This window comes from Polypterus senegalus, chromosome 11 (assembly GCF_016835505.1).
Source record: "Polypterus senegalus isolate Bchr_013 chromosome 11, ASM1683550v1, whole genome shotgun sequence".
In the NCBI taxonomy this organism is placed as follows: domain Eukaryota; kingdom Metazoa; phylum Chordata; class Cladistia; order Polypteriformes; family Polypteridae; genus Polypterus; species Polypterus senegalus.
The window spans coordinates 164,791,995-164,810,789 of record NC_053164.1 but is presented as its reverse complement, the minus strand read 5'-3'; the positions used below and the strand labels follow the sequence as shown (position 1 = coordinate 164,810,789).

The 18,795-nt window shown below is 40.0% G+C and overlaps 1 protein-coding gene across 1 annotated transcript in view; it reads right to left on the bottom strand.

Moving 5' to 3' along the window:
- LOC120539682 (FYVE, RhoGEF and PH domain-containing protein 4-like) overlaps positions 1-18,795 on the bottom strand; it is a 343,618-nt gene that overhangs the window by 323,581 nt on the left and 1,242 nt on the right. The gene's annotated exons all lie outside the window — the stretch shown is intronic.

Genomic DNA, 18,795 nt, shown 5'->3' with positions numbered 1-18,795 from the left:
TTGATGAATCAATCAATTACATATTGTATAAAGTCATGGCTCAGAACAAACAAAATCATAAATCGCTGAACCTTTATTGTTTTTAATGATAGTGAAAATGCAGACAACATGCAGCATCATCTTCACTTTTTAAACCCTATATGGTCAATAATACCAATAGCACTAACTTACTCCCAGGAGCTCTGTAACATCACAATACTAAAAGCATCAGACTCAAGCAGCAAAGCAAATTAATACAGGGTAAGCAGCAATGAAAGGCATGATACAAAATTAAGAATGCTTAAAAGAAAAAGCACTGCAAAAATGCTAAATGCAACTGAAATCCTGGTGCTCATGTCACAGCATTACAAGGATCACAAATATGAAAGGCTGTAGGGAGAAATGAAACAGTATTTTATAAAGATATGGAATTAGCACATTTATTGATCCTTTAATTCACAATGTCTCCAGTCAGTGTAACATTATCCTGATGTAACACAGTGGAATTTTCATGATTGACATCTCATCTTCGCACATCTTTGCCAGGAACAACTTATTCACATTGTTAGTTGGATAGCTTCTGTTATCACAAATAAAAATTAACAACAAGGAAGCCTTTTAAAGTTAAAATAAACATCATAACCTTCCTTTTGATTTGCTTAGCTAGCTGGCATGATGTCCTCCCTGTCAGGTAACATGTAAAAGGTAGAAGTAGTAGTTGCACACATACTGCAGCTGTTTAGATCAAACAAAGTTCACTTTTCATCAAGAATATACTGTATATGACTTAAGGTAAAAAAATGCAATCTCAAATATTAAGTATCTATTTTCTATTTAATATCTATTTCTATCAAATATTAAACATCTAAATACAAATATTAATCATCATCATCATGACAGATGGTTAGTACTGCTGCCTCACACCTCCAGGAATGTGGGTTAAATGTCCAGCCTGGTCAATACTTAAGTATCATTTGCATAACAAAATGCTTGGATATGTCCACCCTGCTGCCCTAATTTGGGAGAAGCATGATGTATGATGGATTAGTTTAAATAGACTGCAAAAAGTCTTAAATGTTCAGAAGTTATAGAAACATATTTGGCTAGGTTTAAACAGCATGCTCAGCATCTCATTCAGTAGTTCACATCTGGATCTGCACACATTTTAAACATTTCCAGACAGCTGTTCTCTCTGCTTGGCTATAGTTACATTATAGAGCTTCTTCAGCTCTGTGCAAGCCTTGGCTAAAATTAATGGGGAGCTAAAAAAAATAAATAGTCATACATGTGTGGTAATTTAACAAGCAGAATATTATAGATAATAACTGGAGAATACAAAAGGACATTGATGTACTTTGTCCCATATTCATTTGCTTTTCTGGATTTTTCCCTTAATGTAGGCAACATGCACCAAAGATCCGAAATCCATCAAACATTATTTATCAGTAATAACAAATATTATTAATCAAATACAGGTCTTAATAAATAAGAACCATCCTTTAGAGCACCGACACAAAGTTTTAGCTGTATTGCCACTTTTTATCGGAGTTTTGTTAATAAATCAGTTAAGAGGTCAAGGAGAGCAAAATAAATAAAAATATTTAGTAAGCATGCTACACTATTATTGAAACCGGTTTAAACTAAGTAGTAAGTCACTGTGAAACAAAAATAACACTGTTGCACAAAGCAGGGCAAAAAGTGGTTCCTTAATTTCTGCAGCAAGAATACAAAGTATGCTAAAGCTCTAATGTGCCATGACTTGCTGCCTTGGTTTTCTGGTGTCACATTGGTTTTACAGTTTTGCTAAAATATGTCTATTATAGAACAACAGCAAAATGCAACAGGAAATTGTTTTGGCTTTTTAGAATGTGGTACAAAAAAGAGAACAGACCTTTAATTACAAACTGAGTCAGTTTGTTAATTTAAGTACTTTAAATTTAAAATAGAATGTACAACAGAAGTTAAAGCTTATCCAGACTATTCATAAAGGAAATGAAATGAAATAAATGAAACACCGAGATGTGCCACAAGTATGAAAGCTGCTGTCATAGAAGAGAATAAGGAAATATTCTCCATTTTTAATCAGGTATCCACATCTACTCTATACAGTATAAGTCTGAGTGATACCAACCTACTGATTGCCCATGTAAAACAGTCACCATAAAATTTGACAGAGCTCTTTGCCAAAGTGTTACTTACAAGATGATAACATGCACTGCAGTGGAGTGCATATTGTTTACACACATTAATTTAAAATTTATGCACCAAGAGGAAGATACAATTTACTGACGTCTGGTGCTTTAAATCTTTTTTCACTAAAGAAGTCAAAACAGGATAAAGATTGGCTTTTTCATTGAGCTATATAAAACTACACCCATCCTACCGATTAAGATAAAGCATGAATGCTTTTATTTCTGTAGTAGTGTTTTCACAATTGGTTACTCATAGCTATCTGCATTTGAATAATAAAACATTAATTGTGTGCCCAAAAATAGTTCTTTGATTATTTTTGTTTCTACACATAGAATTCCTTTTTAAAAGGCTGAACTAATAAAGTTGTCAACCTTTATACAACAAATCTAATGACTCTTACTAGTTCAACCTATTTGCTTGGTTGTGTATCTAACCATAAACAAGATGAACTTCGTAATCAATGAACATAGATATCACCTTCTACGCTAGGACCACTTAGGCATTTTGTGAGAAAAATACATTTCTTTCCATGTAATGTAGCACTGCTTCTGGTTTTTGAAAGGTACAGATTATAAAAACTGACCCAAAAACAGAAACCTATGATCAGGAGAGTGTTTATAAAAGTTACAGAACAAGACTTGTAGCCATGAATGCATCAGCCAGAAAACTGAAAAGTAACTTAATTCTTTAGGGAAATTTTTTTTTTTTTCTTTATTATTGAAGTTCACAACAGGAGCAGTTGAAGATAAGATGACATCTATTATACTGTGTACCAAATGACACATGCACAGATACAGTGATGCAGTAGTTAAGTACCCCTAGTAACTAGTATAATGCCAAAACAGAATTACTTCATCAATGGACAAACAAAAACAAACAATAAATAAAACTACATATTACAAATTGAAAAGAATATCCAAAACAATTTCAAAGTGTTGAATATCATTGCCCTTGTATTCTTCTCTTTTTTGCATTGGGACACATTCCTCTTAATTAATCCCTTCTAACATGCCAAACGTTTTATTTAATGTACCTTAGGATGGTCCTGGGTATGACGTTAAACTGCATCTGCCCTGTAAATGGTCCTCCAACTTGCAGGGAAAACATGGGGGTTTGTGGCAGGATTGGCACTCCAGCCACTGACAAAAATCTCACACTGTTCCAGTGTGGTGCTCAGATGTCACCTGTTGCAACTGGGTCCCAATCCAGGTGGTGTGGGGGGAGTGGCAACATGCTATCAGTGCATGCTCTCTCTCTGGGTGCCTTGTCTGTTATCTTGGTGTATGCTCCAAACATGGTGAGTAATGTCTTGGTGACGGAGACATTTTATTTGCAGCTTTGCTAGGTGACCGATGGGTTGCCTGCAAGGTGACACTCCTCTGGTCATGGGTGATTTCAGTGTGACCACTGGCACTGATAGGGCTGGTTATGAGGATTGCGTCAGAGTCTGGCAACCGTAGTGCAAGTAGCTCCATGTTCCTTGATTTTGCAAAAGGTCAGGGGCTGCAGATCGCTGGATCCTGGTTCCAGCACCCTGAGCCGTATTGTTGAACTTGGCAATCCAATACTAGTGTTGCAGTGAAAGAGATCAATTACATCCTCATGGGCAGACACTGGAGGCTCTTACAAAACTGCAGGGTCAACACAAGTGCCTAGTTTGTGAATTCTGACCACAGACTTTTTGTTGCTACTCTGAAGATCCAGCTTAGGTCTAGTAGGCTACCACCTACTAGGAAAATGAGGCTGGACCTGGCCAGACTCCAAGATCAGATTGTTTCTAATAAGTGAAGAACTTACAGACTTGGATGAGACTGCTGATCCTAATGTTATGTGGGAGACCCTGAAGGTTGATGTAGGTTATGTTGGTGTTACCAGTGTGCCCAGAAGGAGGTGTTTCATCTCGCAGGGCACCCTGGATATCGAGAAGAGGCATGGCTTGATTGCAACTCCAGTCTGTACTAAAACTGAGAAGAATGGCTGCGAGGGCTCCGAGGGCAGAGAACGGGTCATTTGTTACCAGAATCTGTGAACAGGTGACACACAATCTATGGTCTAGTGACCCATGTCCTGCTTAGAAACAAATCGAAGCATTATACACATCTGGACCTGTTCCTTGGATAGTCACAGTCAGGCCAGGTTATGGAATGGTCCTTACAGATGACGCTGCAATTGTGACCCGCTGGGCTGGCTACTTTGAGCAGCTGTTTCAAGTTGATCCTCTGGCAAGGACGTTGGTCATCTCTGGGTCCAGGTTCTTGAGCTAATCCTCCAGTTAGCTGTGAACAACCCAGTCTCACTGAAATTTTGAAGATGGTGAACCAGCTGAAGATAGGGTAGTCTGCAGGGATCTGTGGTATCCAGGGTGAACTTCTCCAAGCTGGTGGTAAGGCAGTCTGCCTTGCATTGCAAGTAATCTTTGCTCTCATTTAGGAGATTGTCATCATCCCAAATGACTGAAAAACAGGACTTGACATCCCTATCTGGAAAGGGAAGGGTGATCACCTGGATTAGGGCAACTACAGGAGGATAACACTTTTCTTGGTGCCAGTTAAATTCCTTGCTAGGTTTATCCTCAATAGGATCTATGATCACTTGCTCATCTACCAGTGACTAGCACAGTCTGGTTTTATACCTAAGAAGTCTACCGTTGACCACCCCCTGGCAATGAAGGTTCTCATAGAGCGCAAGCACAAATATCGGAAGAGTTTCTTTGCAACCTTTGTCGATTTTTGCAAAGCGTTTAACTCAGATGATCGAGATGCCCTGCGGGACATCATGACACTTTGTAGGAACCCCTTGAACTTGCTGGATATCACAGCCAGTCACAGGTTCAAGTCTTTAGAGTCATGGTACTTCTTGTTTTGGTAGATGGTTGATATATGGTTGTGCGCTATCCAGTGATCTGAGACAAAGTACTGTGTCTCTTCGGAGAATCCTTGGGTACCGCTGGTTTGACTTAGTGTTGAACAAGTGGTTGCTCAAGAAGTCCTGAATAAGGCACATTACCTGCATTGTGAGGGAGGATCAGTTACGGCACTACGGCCATGTGGCGCGATTCCCCAAGGGTGTTCCAGCTCATAGGATCCTCATTGCTGAGGACCTGAGCAAGCTGGACGAGATTAAGGGGAGGCCCATGTAACACCTGGCTGTGGCAGAGGGTAATTTCCAGGGGGTGTGACTGGATTGCGTGTCTTGCCAACGAGGATCCCAAGTTATTTCATTGTGTGGCAGGTGCGGCAATGCGCTGTACCAGTTCATGCTCCCCAACCTGACCTGACTTGATCTCAGGATGTTAGAAGAAACATTTTACTTTGGGGACACAGTTCTCTTGTGTTTGGTTGCCCAAGGGTTACCAAAACCACTAAATTAAACAAATGTTATTCCTGGTAGAAAAACATTCATCAAATTATTAAAGAATTTATTCATGCTAATGAAAGATATAAAAGAGAGACGTCAGAGCTTGGATTTCTTATAGGATTACTGCAACCAATTATTCCTCAAAGCAGACTGACCAAGGATTTCATTATTCACTTTCAAAAAGGTCTAAATTTATGCAATGCAAAATGTTATAACAACAAAGGAACTGTCAGATATTTTTGTAAAATAAATTTCAGATTACACAAATTGTCAAATATAGTCAATAGTCAATATACAACCAAAAATCTCTGGCAAAATGTCTGCAGGTATTGTGGAACTTTGGCAATTCTTTGGATCTGACATAGGTAAGAAAGTAAACTTAATATCAGACCACAATGTAACTGCCAGAAACAGGTTACTAATAAAATCCTATGAAATTCTTGAGATGTGCCGTAGATGCCAGTCAGACAGGAGTCTTGTGTTTGGCTAAATTCTTTCAGACTGTTAAAATAAGAATAATCAAACAGCCACAATATTAAAGTGTTACCATTTGAGTGTCTGTATGCCTTATGGAAAGAACTTCAGTAAACTCATCAATTCCTACCATAAGTTTCCAGGTTCCAAAATTCAGTATCTATTTCAGAACAACCTGGAAGAGTAGCAACCTCTACCACACAATTTGAAGGCCATAGATATAAGCTAGCCCCAGAGTTTCAGGTAAACCAGAAGGTGAAGATTGCCAAGTGATAAATCTTCCTGAGGGTTGTCTCTCAAAAATTAGCCAAAAATTATGCATGAGGTTTATTGGTCTCTATACTGTCATTAAACAAACTGGGCCAGTAACCTATATTTTGGATTTGCTGACCCTATTGTCGGTATGGTGGCGCAGTGGGTAGCGATGCTGCCTCGCAGTTAGGAGACCAGGTTCGCTTCCCGGGTCCTCCCTGCATGAAGTTTGCATGTTCAAAGACATGAATTTTAGGTGCATTGACGATTCTAAATTGTCCCTAGTGTGTGCTTGGTGTGCGTGTGTGTGTGCCCTGAGGTTTCTCCAACACTATGTCACTTGATCAACTTTCTTTTGTTGTTTATACACTATTTAAACCAACAAATAGTATGTTTTTCCTTGCCTCCACTTGGTATTCGCTGAAATTCTTCTATTTCCCCCCGTGCTTTCGCCGTTGCCTTTTCACAGAAAGCTGAGCTATAGGGGTATTTATATTGATTTGTATATTCAAAGAGGCGTAATTCTGGGTGGAGTTTGGGGATTGGCGGCAGGTGTTTGCATGTGCGTTACTTTTCACGCAAACCAGGATTTATGGATCAAAAGAACGTGGAAGTTGACGAACGCACAGATTTATGCCTTTTTTGTGTGTGTACTCACATTTCCGCTTTTGTCCTTACGCCATGTTTTAGTGTGAATTCTATGCATGGCGGTATGCATGAGGCCCCAGGCATCTACTTTTATGCTCACCAACTGTATAATGAGATCCATATTCACTGTGGCAACAACATCCCGGAATGGCACAAATCGGGATCACAACTACCAAAGAGGGTTGTAAAGGACCCAAAGAGCTCTCTTCTGTTCAGGGCATTTATAACACATGCGGCCTTAGAATGTCAAACTGTATCATTAAAGACCTTTAACATTCTGTTTAGTCACTTGTTTATCCCTGTTACGTTTTTGCAAAAGCTGTAGACTGTTAGCACTTACACAACTAAGTGTAGGCACAGCTTTTACAAATGGTCATTGTGAAATGTACACATGAACTTGATAAATGTGACCATGAACATAAAGGCTCTGGTCTTATCTATTAGCCTTACTTCAGTCTCATCTTACATTTACATTTCACATTTACGTTTTTGGCTGATGCTTTTATCCAAGGCCACACCACCATTTATGATACAACTGGTTACATTTCTTTTGGTTTTCTAATTGGAGCACAGGCAGGTCAAGTGACTTGCTCAGGGTTACACAGTGTCAGTAGTGGGGTTTGAACCCACAACCTCAAATTTAAAGCTTGAGCATAGCTTCTTTAGACGTGTAGTTTACGCATCGTGAAAACTTTACATTCAATTAGCCTTCTTAATGACTTCTAAGCACTGGCTAGAAACTGATAGTGGAGCCCGCTATGACTCCTAAATCCCTCTCACAATATGTAATTTTGATTTTCTAATCAGGCTTAAAATATTTACTTCCTATGTGTAATACTTCACATTTACTGACAATAAATTTCATCTGCCACAAATCTACATGTCCCTCTGTAATGACTCAATGGATTCTAGATTCTAGATCCAAGTCCAAAACCTTAACCACTCATTTTTTACTTGTACTAGGAAAATGGGAACATTTTCTTATTCATATCAAAAAAACACAGGATAAAATACTTTTGAACATTAAACGCAGAAACAGCAATATACATATAAATGTTATTTTTATAAATTGTTGAATATTTAAAAATTTAGTCTTCTACGGATGATTTTAGGACTGAATTATTGTTTGCTTATGATTGGATGGAATTTTAAATTCAGATGCCGCGGCAGTTTTAATCGAATCTGCGCCTCCAGATTACAGTTTTACTCGGGCAGACAGCCAGGGAAAAAGGGGGGGCGGATTGGCTAACATTTACTCGAGCCGATTAAAATGTAAAGATATCAGTTTTGGTAAGTTCAAGTCCTTTGAGTATCTCGCCGTTGTTATCCATGGAGATTCTCAAGTTCTAGTACTATCCGTGGATAGACCTCCTAAATATAACGCGTCGTTTTTTGAGGAATTCTCTGACTTAATGTCAATTTTAATTACTAACTATGACACACTCCTAATAGTTGGTGACTTTAATTTTCATATAGATAATCAGTGTGATCTAAAAGTAAAAGAATTTATGAACCTCCTGGATTCTTTTGATTTGAGACAACTCATAAATCAGCCTACACATAAAGCAGGTCATACATTAGACTTAGTGATTACTAAAGGACTGAAAGTTGATATAAAACAGATCATTGATATTGGTCTATCAGACCATTTTCTTCTACTTTTTAATATAGAAATAATGATAAAAAACACTCATGAGAAGCATATTGTTAAAAACGCTTCTTTGATTCGGCAGCAGCTTTAAAACTTACAAACATTTTAAGCAATCAGTCCGTTTATAGTGCCAGCTATAATAGCGAGGACAATGTAAATAGTAAGGTGGAAAGATTTAATTCTAAAGTGAGAGCTGCTGTTGACATAGTTGCACCTGAAAAGACAGTGAAAAAATCTTCTAGCATTGGTATACCATGGAAGACCCAAAGAGTGTCTGATTTAAAGAGAACATGCCGTAGAGCTGAGCGTCAATGGAGGAAGAGTAAACTTACTATCCACCACGAAATATTAAAAGTCAAAATAACAGAATACAATAACACTGTCCGTCTTGAGAGACGCTGCTATTTCTCTAAGATTATAAATAACAATGCTAGTAATCCCAGAGTCTTATTTTCAACAATTGATCGCCTACTAAACCCAGGTAGCTCAAAGGAATGCCTCCTAAGTGCTTCCAGTGAAACCTGTGAGGCTGTCGCTGTATTTTCAATCAAAAATTAATGATATTAGAAATAACATAGTATATCTCCCCAACACTAAGGATCCTCCTAAACCCCAGCATCCTGTTATAAACAAATTAAACTCTTTCACTAGGATAGATTTACCTGATTTAAAGAAAATAATCTCTCAATTAAAACCCTCCACCTGCGTCCTTGACCCAATACCAACAAGGTTTTTCAAAGAAGTATCAGGCGTGCTAATTGATAATGTTCTAGACATAGTAAATTCATCACTAGATACTGGGGTCTTCCCAGACTGTCTTAAGACTGCTGTAGTTAAACCCCTACTTAAGAAACATAATCTTGACCCCTCAGCTCTTGAAAATTTTAGACCCATCTCTAACCTGCCTTTCTTAAGTAAAGTTCTGGAGAAGGCAGTCATTATGCAGTTAAATGACCACCTAAATAAACATGCTATTCTTGATAAATTTCAGTCGGGTTTTAGAACAAATCACAGCACAGAAACTGCACTCGTTAAAGTAGTAAATGATTTGCGGTGAATGCAGACAGAGGCCATTTATCTGTTCTCATCCTCTTAGATCTGAGTGCTGCATTTGACACCATTGATCACAACATTCTTAGAAATCGCCTTAGTCAATGGGTGGGCCTCTCTGGCAGTGTCTTAAATTGGTTTGAATCCTACCTGACAGGGAGAAAATATTTTGTTAGTTGTGGGAATTACAACTCAAGACACATGATATCCATATGGTGTTCCACAAGGCTCTATCCTGGGTCGCTGTTATTCTCAATCTACATGCTTCCGTTAGGTCAGATTATCTCAGGGCACAACGTGAGCTACCACAGCTATGCTGATGACACACAGCTGTACTTATCAATAGCTCCTGATGACCCTGATTCTATTGATTCACTAACACAATGTCTGACTTGTATCTCAGAATGGATGAATAGTAATTTTCTCAAGTTAAATAAAGAGAAACTGAAATTTTAGTGATCAGCAATAATGGATACAATGAGGCTATTAGAAATAAACTGGATACATTAGGATTAAAAGTCAAGACGGAGGTAAAAAGCTTAGGGGTGATTGTTGACTGTAATCTGAATTTTAAATCACATATTAATCAGATCATTAGGACAGCATTTTTCACTTAAGAAACATAAGTAAAGTTAGACCTCTTATATCACTGAAAGATGCTGAGAAATTAGTTCACGCGTTTGTTTTCAGTCGACTAGATTACTGTAACGCACTCCTCTCAGGACTACCCAAAAGATATAAATCGTTTGCAACTAGTGCAGAATGCAGCTGCTAGAATCCTAACTAGGAAAAGAAAATCGAACACATTTCTCCAGTTTTAATGTCACTACACTGGTTACCTGTGTCATTCAGAATTGACTTTAAAATTCTGCTTATGGTTTATAAAGCCTTAAATAATCTCGCCCATCTTATATATCGGAATGTCTGACACCTTATATTCCAAATCGTAACCTCAGATCCTCAAATGAGTGTCTCCTTAGAATTCCAAGAACAAAACTTAAAAGAAGTGGTGAGGCGGCCTTCTGCTGCTATGCACCTAAAATCTGGAATAGCCTGCCAATAGGAATTCGCCAGGCTGATACAGTAGAGCACTTTAAAACACTGCTGAAAACACATTACTTTAACATGGCCTTTTTATAACTTCATTTTAATCTTAATTTAACTTAATCCTGATACTCTATATGTTCAATCTCCTCAAAATAACTATTCATGGTGGCTCTAAAATCGGTACTGACCCCTACTCTCTTTTCTGTTTCTTTTTCCGGTTTCTTTGTGGTGGTGGCCTGCGCCACCTCCACCTACTCAAAGCTTCATGATGCTCCAACAATGATGGACGGATTAAAAGGCAGAAGTCTACGTGACCATCATCATCATCAAGCCCTTCCGTGAGAACCCTAAATCCAAAGAGGACTGTTTCATTTATGTTAGGTAGAATGCCCAGAGGGGACTGGGCGGTCTCATGGTCTGGAATCCCTACAGATTTTATTTTTCTCCAGCCGTCTGGAGTTTTTGTTTTTCTGTCCCCTGGCCATTGAACCTTACTCTTATTTGATGTTAATGTTGATTTATTTTGTTTTATAATTGTGTCTTTCATTTTTCTATTCTTTAATATGTAAAGCACTTTGAGCTACTGTTTGTATGAAAATGTGCTATATAAATAAATGTTGTTGTTGTTGTTGTAAATGCATATAAAAGTATGAGTGTTACAACTAAAAGTGTCTCATACAAATAAGTCAGAATTAAATTAAATCTTAAAATTTTATAACCCACAGGTGTAAAGTCATGTTCTGGGTGAGCCATACTGACAGAAGGCTTTTGTTTCTTCACTTTCTTTATATACAATTGAACTCCATACAGCTCACTTTTTACTGTCTGTCTTCTGCTTCAGAAGTTGATAATGCAATTTTCCCTTTAAAGCTCTGTAATGTACTTATTGCTGTCATGACTTTTAGTTCATTATCATCTCTTCCCCGTCTTCCTTGTCAATAGTCTTAAGCTATTTGGTACCTTCATTGACCAGAAGTCAATTAACCAAGAGCGATTATTAAAAAAAGGGCATCACCTAAATCAGTGCCACTTTTCCCATGTGTGCTCAGTGTTACACAACTGCAATAAATAAAATATGTCAGACCCACAATCATCTATACCACTAGTATTAGACCTCTTAGGAGAACTTAAGATCTCTGGATTCAAATTTACCTTAAATAAAAGTGTGCCTGTTGCAGTGAACTCTATGGCACGTTAGACAAGGCTGGATAGCTTTTCACCAACTGTATCATAACAGTTATCTAGGGACAAATATTACAAGGAAACATGAAGATCTCTTTAAACACCATTTTATAGCACAATGAAAAATATCAAACGAGACATTAACAGATGATCTTCCCTCCACATTACTTTAGGTGGGAGAATTAATGCTCTCCCAAGTTCCTATATCATTTACAGAGCTTCTCTACATAAATCATCAAAAAATTCTGTCAGAAGTTAGATTCAATTGCAACATCACTTATCTGGACCTGAAAACATCCATGCATCAAAAAGCTGACCTTTTTAGAGATCTAAGGCTGATGGCTTCATGGCACTACATAACTCACAATTTCATTACTGGGCTTTGAATATGCATACAATAAAATACTGACAACCAGGAGAAGTTCATGAATCTGTGCCAGTTTGGGTTGCAATGGTAAAGAAAGCCAGTTCTAAATGGATACATACTTGGAAAAATCTAAACTAAGATTGGATTTTATCAGTGTTTTTACAGTTGAAAATTATTCATTTCAAACAAATCATTTACTTTCTAATTTGTTTGTATTGACTGTGCTAGGTGCAGAGCAGGAACTAATGTTGAGCAAGACGCCAGCTCATTGCAGGGCCCAATCACATCTAAATAGAACAATCTAAACCAACCTAACACACATGCCTCTAAGTTACGAAAGAAAAATCTCAATGGTATGGTGTATCAAATAACTTTCTGTACACAATGTCTTTGTGTGATGAACACTATCTTGAAAGCATGAAGTACAAGAACAACTATTGGCCAGTTGTTTACATTTATAGCAAAGAGAAAGTGACGTACATTGTATCAGGCTTACTTAGTGGTTAAAATGAACTGGCAGTCATCGGTTTAGAGTTCAGCACTCCACCCATCAAGCCACTCTTCAAAGAAACCAAGTTTCACATCAGTATAACTCTCGTTTAAAAAGTTACAACATTCACAGACTGAAATCTTCTATATCAAAGAGTGAACAGCACTGTAGTACAATAGTTACGGTCTGGTTGTTATCATTCTTAGGAATGTATGTATGCAATGTCTTCTTAGGAAATTCTGGTTTTCTTCCCACATCTCAGAATAGTTGGTGACTATAAACAGCTTCAATATGAGCAAGTGTGCCTTGCAATGGAGTGGTGCTGCCTTGAACTTGATACTCTCTCCATAGGCGTTAGCTCCCCACTACCCTGAACTAGAATAAGCAGGTTTGTAAGGCTAATGAGTAAAAAGGATGTTACACTTGTTTGGATTACAGTTTTACTATATTATTGGAACAGATTTTCAATGAATTCTTCAGAAAGCATTTGATAAGGAGCCACAAGAGAGGTTGGGTATCAAAGTAAAAGAAGTGGGAGTTTGGGGCGTGGTGTATAGATAGGTGAAAAGATTGGCTCAGCCACAGGAAGAAGAGAGTAATAATGTGAGGAACCTTATCAGAACAAGATGATGCTAAGAGTGGTGTTCCATAGGAGTCAGTGCTAGGGCTCCTGCTTTTATATATATATATATATATATACACACACACACACACATATACATACATATATACACACACACACACACATATACATACATATATACACACACACACACAAATACTAAGGGGTTCCACCCCCTGCTCACTTCGCTTGCCCACCCACAGGTTTGGTTAACCGGATACAATTTTAAGAGACTGTTATTTTCATGGGAATTGTTACACATGCATTATTTTCACTTATACTTTAAAACTTTACTAAAAACAATATTTGGAATTAACTTTTCTTCAAGATGGCATTGAATTTTGATTCCGTGTGTGGATTTGCATCGTGACAATGCAACGTATAACTGCCTGTAAGTGAATATCATTTCTCTCTCTAATAAATAAAATTACTTTTTCGAATGTTTGTCCATGCTCTCTTCTTCCATTAGTCGTTGATGTGTCATCTAGAACATAAAACATTATTGTCCTAATAAAATTTAGGAGCTGAGAGCACAGGAAGCGTGTCTGCCAAAAGCATTCATATGGCTAAGAGCTGAGAGCACAGGAACTGTGTCTGACAAAAGCATTCACACAACTGAGGTTAGACAAATGTGGTCTTGAAAGAATCTCATATTAAAAGTCTCCGTCTCACAGCACTTCATACTGCACCAATGTTTTTGGAATCTTTTAATTCTCGCTGGCAACACGAATTAGACGATCTGAGTCTCAGACTCAGAAAAAAAACAGCCTTTACAGGACACTACATCCCCCGGAATGCTAGATGGCAGCTCCCCTGGATAGAAATGGCTCCTCGGATTCCACAGGGCAGCATGGGACGTAGAGTCTGTCTCTTCAGCCCTGCTGGGTGCCATGTGTGCCACCAGGGGGAGCTCACCAAGAACCCGGGGACTTTTAGGATTATGCCACCCTGGAAGTACTTTGGGGTCACGAGGACAGAAGCCTGCAGTACTTCCGGGGCACTTGATGAAGGAAGTTGTGGAGTTGACCTGGAGAAAAAATGCTTCTGGGTCATAGACTTTAAAAGGACTGTGGGAAACCCCTGCAGACCGAGCCAGAGTTGGGTGGTAGAGGACAGAGCTGCTGGGAGTGGAGGATTGTATGTATTATTGTTATTATTGTATTGATCAAAAGAATTGTGGATTGTGGTGCTTTGGACACAGCATTTGAAGAATATTGTTATTAAAATCTTCTTGTGCTTTTATACGCGATTCTGGGACATCTGTCTGACGGGTTCAACGGGGCAACAGCCCCCTTTAGCGTCAACAATAGGCATAGTCGGCAGGATTCTGGCCGTCTATTTGGTCAGAAACCTTTTAAAATTAACGTGGACCGAACCCCCAGACAGCGACACACGAAACCGCCCAACCCATTTCGTTCATTCGTCATGGGGAAAAAGAAGACGACGAATCCGACTGAGACTGCGGAGAAAAGTCTAATGCCTGACAGCCCCTGCGTCCATAAGGAACAACGGAGTGACACCGTCGGACGGGAGGACAATTTTCTGGGTGCCGATAACAAAAACAAGGTATGTGCTGGGGAAGAGATTAACAACATCTTTAAAATAACCTATTTTGTTCCCTGCTCATACCTCGTAGATGGAGTGCACCCAGAGGTCGTAATTCAAATGGCAAACCTTCCCAAAGATGGTTGTGCATTAGCCGAGGGGAACCCGAAAGTCTTCCGCATGACATCGGACAGCAACGAATACGTGACCAACCTGGAAGCATCATGGGGAGAAGATCAGCATCACTCCGTAGGTGAGGTCATCGTGTCCCCAACGGAATCGCGCTGCCTGAAGGGGAAGGGGGAGGCCAGCAAAGCAACACCAGCCACAAATAAAAATGGCTGGGATATGACTGAACGATCCCTCGCTAAAGTAGAAAAGGTGAATTGCAGTCAGCCGGTAGCGGCAACCTGGGCCTCTAACATGGAGAACTCCAAATCCCAAAAGGCTGTGCGAGACCCAACGGCGCAGGCACAAGAGAAGCCTGTCGGCTCGCAGCTGGAGAGCTGGGGTTTTGAAAGCCTGAGTGAGCCTCCAGCTGATCAGGAGAAAGACTTTAATGTACGGGACCTCGAAAAATTAATAGACATTGTCTTAAGCTTCTTACAGATCATCACATCGATTAAAAACATAATCGAGGAATTGGGAGTGATGGCCGAGGCACCTCCGAGATAAGTGGAGGAATATTTATGCCGCTACGGACAGAGACTCCCACAGAGGTCTGATTTGGTGGTACCGATAAGCATATCTGGGACCATACATGAAGTCGGGACACAGGTCACACGGGCAACGCGAGTTGCCAGTATCAGTTGCCAAGTGGTCTCGCGTTCCACAGTTGATAGGGAAATAATGACCGAGGGCTCAATAGAAGGGGAGGAACCATTGGAGCGCGAGATAGTGCTGGCTTGGGAGGGGACCCGTACCTTAAGACATTAGCCTCGGTCATACATAAATCAAAAGGGATGCAGACAGTAAAGGGTCTCTCTCTTATCCAAAGAGAGACCCAAACTGTAAGCAAGCCCCAGATTGAAAAGGAGTGCCCGCAGGAAAAACCGGGAGCTCCTGACAAAGGGAGAGTGTGGAGGGGACGCTCTCCGCGTGGGCGGGGAGATAGTCCACCCCCAGATGGGCAAAGGGCCACGCAGGAGTTGCCGGCCTGCTTCCAGTCCCGCAGGACAATTCAAAATGAGAGGAGGCTGTGTTTTGATTGCCATCAACTGGGCCACCTTTCACGAAACTGTCCAGGGAGAACAGGAGAGGTTATTAAAGCAAAACAGAACTGCCATGTCTCCCCGTTGTTCTCCTGCTCATGTTTTTCAGGAAGAAGCCGTGGTCCGGTCAGAACAGACAGTCCCTCCCGGGGAAGAACTACCCTTGCAGGGCTGGACGCCTCACAGTATAATGTTTGGCTGGAGAAGGAGTACTGTGAGGGACGGCTGGCATTTCAGTCCGTACAGGACTCAACTGGAAAAAAACGCCTTTACAGGACACTACATGCCCCGGAATGCTACATCGCTACATGGCAGCTCCCCTGGATAGAAATGACTCCTCGGATTCCTGCAGGGCAGCATGGAACATGGAGTCTGTCTCTTCAGCCCTGTTGGGGGCTGTGGGTGCCACCAGGGGGAGCTCACCAAGAACCTGGGTACTTTTAGGATTACGCCACCCCGGAAGTACTTCAGGGTCACGAGGACAGAAGCCCACAGTACTTCCAGGGCATTTGATGAACGAAGTTGTGGAGTTGACCTGGAGAAGAAATGCTTCCGGGTCATAGACTTTAAAAGGACTGTGGGAAACCCCAGCAGACTGAGCTGGAGTTGGGTGGTAGAGGACAGAGCTGCTGGGAGTGGAGGATTGTATGTATTATTGTATTGATCAAAAGAATTGTGGATTGCGGTGCTTTGGACACAGTATTTGAAGAATATTGTTATTAAAATGTTCTTGTGCTTTTATACGTGTGTCTGGGACGTCTGTCTGACGGGTTCAATGGGGCAACAGCACCTCTAGCATCCACAATATATGTGTATATATGTATATCAAATGCCTCACTCTTCAGGCCACCTCCACTCCTCTCCTTCAAGCTCTGTCCTTCTCCTCATTCTAGCCTTGAATGAAGGGAGGCGGCACCTTTTATATAGTCACCCGGATGTGCTCCAGGTGCTTTCTGGCAATCTTCCACCGGCACTCCCCAGTGTGGCGGAAGTGCCTGCTGTGTACCCAGAAGCACTCTGGGTGTCCCCGATCCTCTTCCCCCAAGCACTTCCGGGTGTGGTGGAAGTGCGGAGGTCCAGGGCTCTGTAGGCATTGGGGCGTCCCCTGAGCAACCAGGACGGTTACCCCCTTGTGGTCTGGAGGCGGCGCAAGCCCTCCTCCAGTCCTCCTTGGCGTCCCGGCTGGGTACCATATACATATACATATACACACATACACACACATCTCTGTGATTTTGACAGAAATATAAATTACAAGCTAGTTAAGTTTGCAGATTATACCAACCCTGGAGAAATGGCAGAGAATCTAGAATCCATTGAGTCATTACAGAGGGACTTGGATAGCATACATGCTTGAGCAGATTTTTGGCAGATTACACTTTTTGTCAGTCAATGTAAAGTATTAAACATTAGAAGTAAAATGTTCAGTATGATGACACAATAGGTGGTCTAAAAATCAAAAGTACATATTATGAGAAGGATTTGGGAGTCATAGTGGACTTGACACTATCAAATTCCAGATGGCGTTCAGAAGCCAGTAAGAAGGCTAGAATGTTAAGTTATATAGCCTGATGTACAGAGTACAAGTCCAGAGAGGTTATGCTCAAGCTTTTTAAGGCACTGGTTAGACATATTCTGGAGTACTGTGAGCAGTTTTGCTCTCCAGGCTATTAAAAAAAGAAAGAAATGCTAGAAAAGGTTCAGAGAAGAGTGACTAGACTGATTCTAGGGCTACAACGGATGAGTTATGAGATTTAAAGTGTTGAGTCGTTTCAGTTTAAGCAAAAGGAGATTAACAGGAGTCACGAATAAAGTGTTTTAAATCATGAAGGGAAATAGTACAGTGGATCAAAACTTATTTTAAAATGAGTTCAACAATAATGCAGGGACACAATTGGAAACATGTTAAGGGTAAATTTTGTGCAAACATTAGTAAGTTTTTCTTCACACAGAGAACCACAGATACTTGGAATAAGCTACCAAATAATGTGGTAAATAGTATGGCTTTAGGGACTTTTAAAACTAGACTTGATGTTATTGTAGAAGAATTAAGTGGATAGAACAGTCGGCTGAAAAGCCTGTTCTCCTCTTGATATTTCTAATGTTCTACTTTAGGTTTACTTGTGTTGGCTCTTCAACATTTCATTACATTTTAATTTCCATTGCATAATCTTTTATTTTAGGCTGGCTGTTCCCATTGTACAATTGTAGGCCTTGCTTAGCACCGACTGAAGAGAGTAATTTGTGAAGGCCACTATACAAAATTAAAATTGCTGTTTTAGGACCATGCAGATAATGTAATGGAACAAGTCAAAGAAAACACACGTCTCAATTTGAAACGTACAGCAAGCCAACATTTTAAATCGGGGTGCCCAATGTGTCGATCGCGATCGACCGGTAGATCGCAAAGGTAGTGCGATTTTTTAGTTTGTCTGATCTGTCAATCTATCATTGCTATTCCAAAGAAGGATAATGTGGAAAGGCATTTTCGAACTGTTCATAACAACCACGAAACTGACATCCTTCCAAAAAGCGATCTGAGAAAGAGAAAGGAGAGGGAACTAAAATCGCAGTTAATCGGACAGCCGTCATTTTTCACTCGGCTGAATTCAAAAGCTCCTTGACTGCATTATTCGGCTCTACTTATTTATGCAAGTCAGCCTTTTCCCACATGACGATTATTAAATACAAATACTGTAGTGACCATAAATGTATTGAATTGTTATT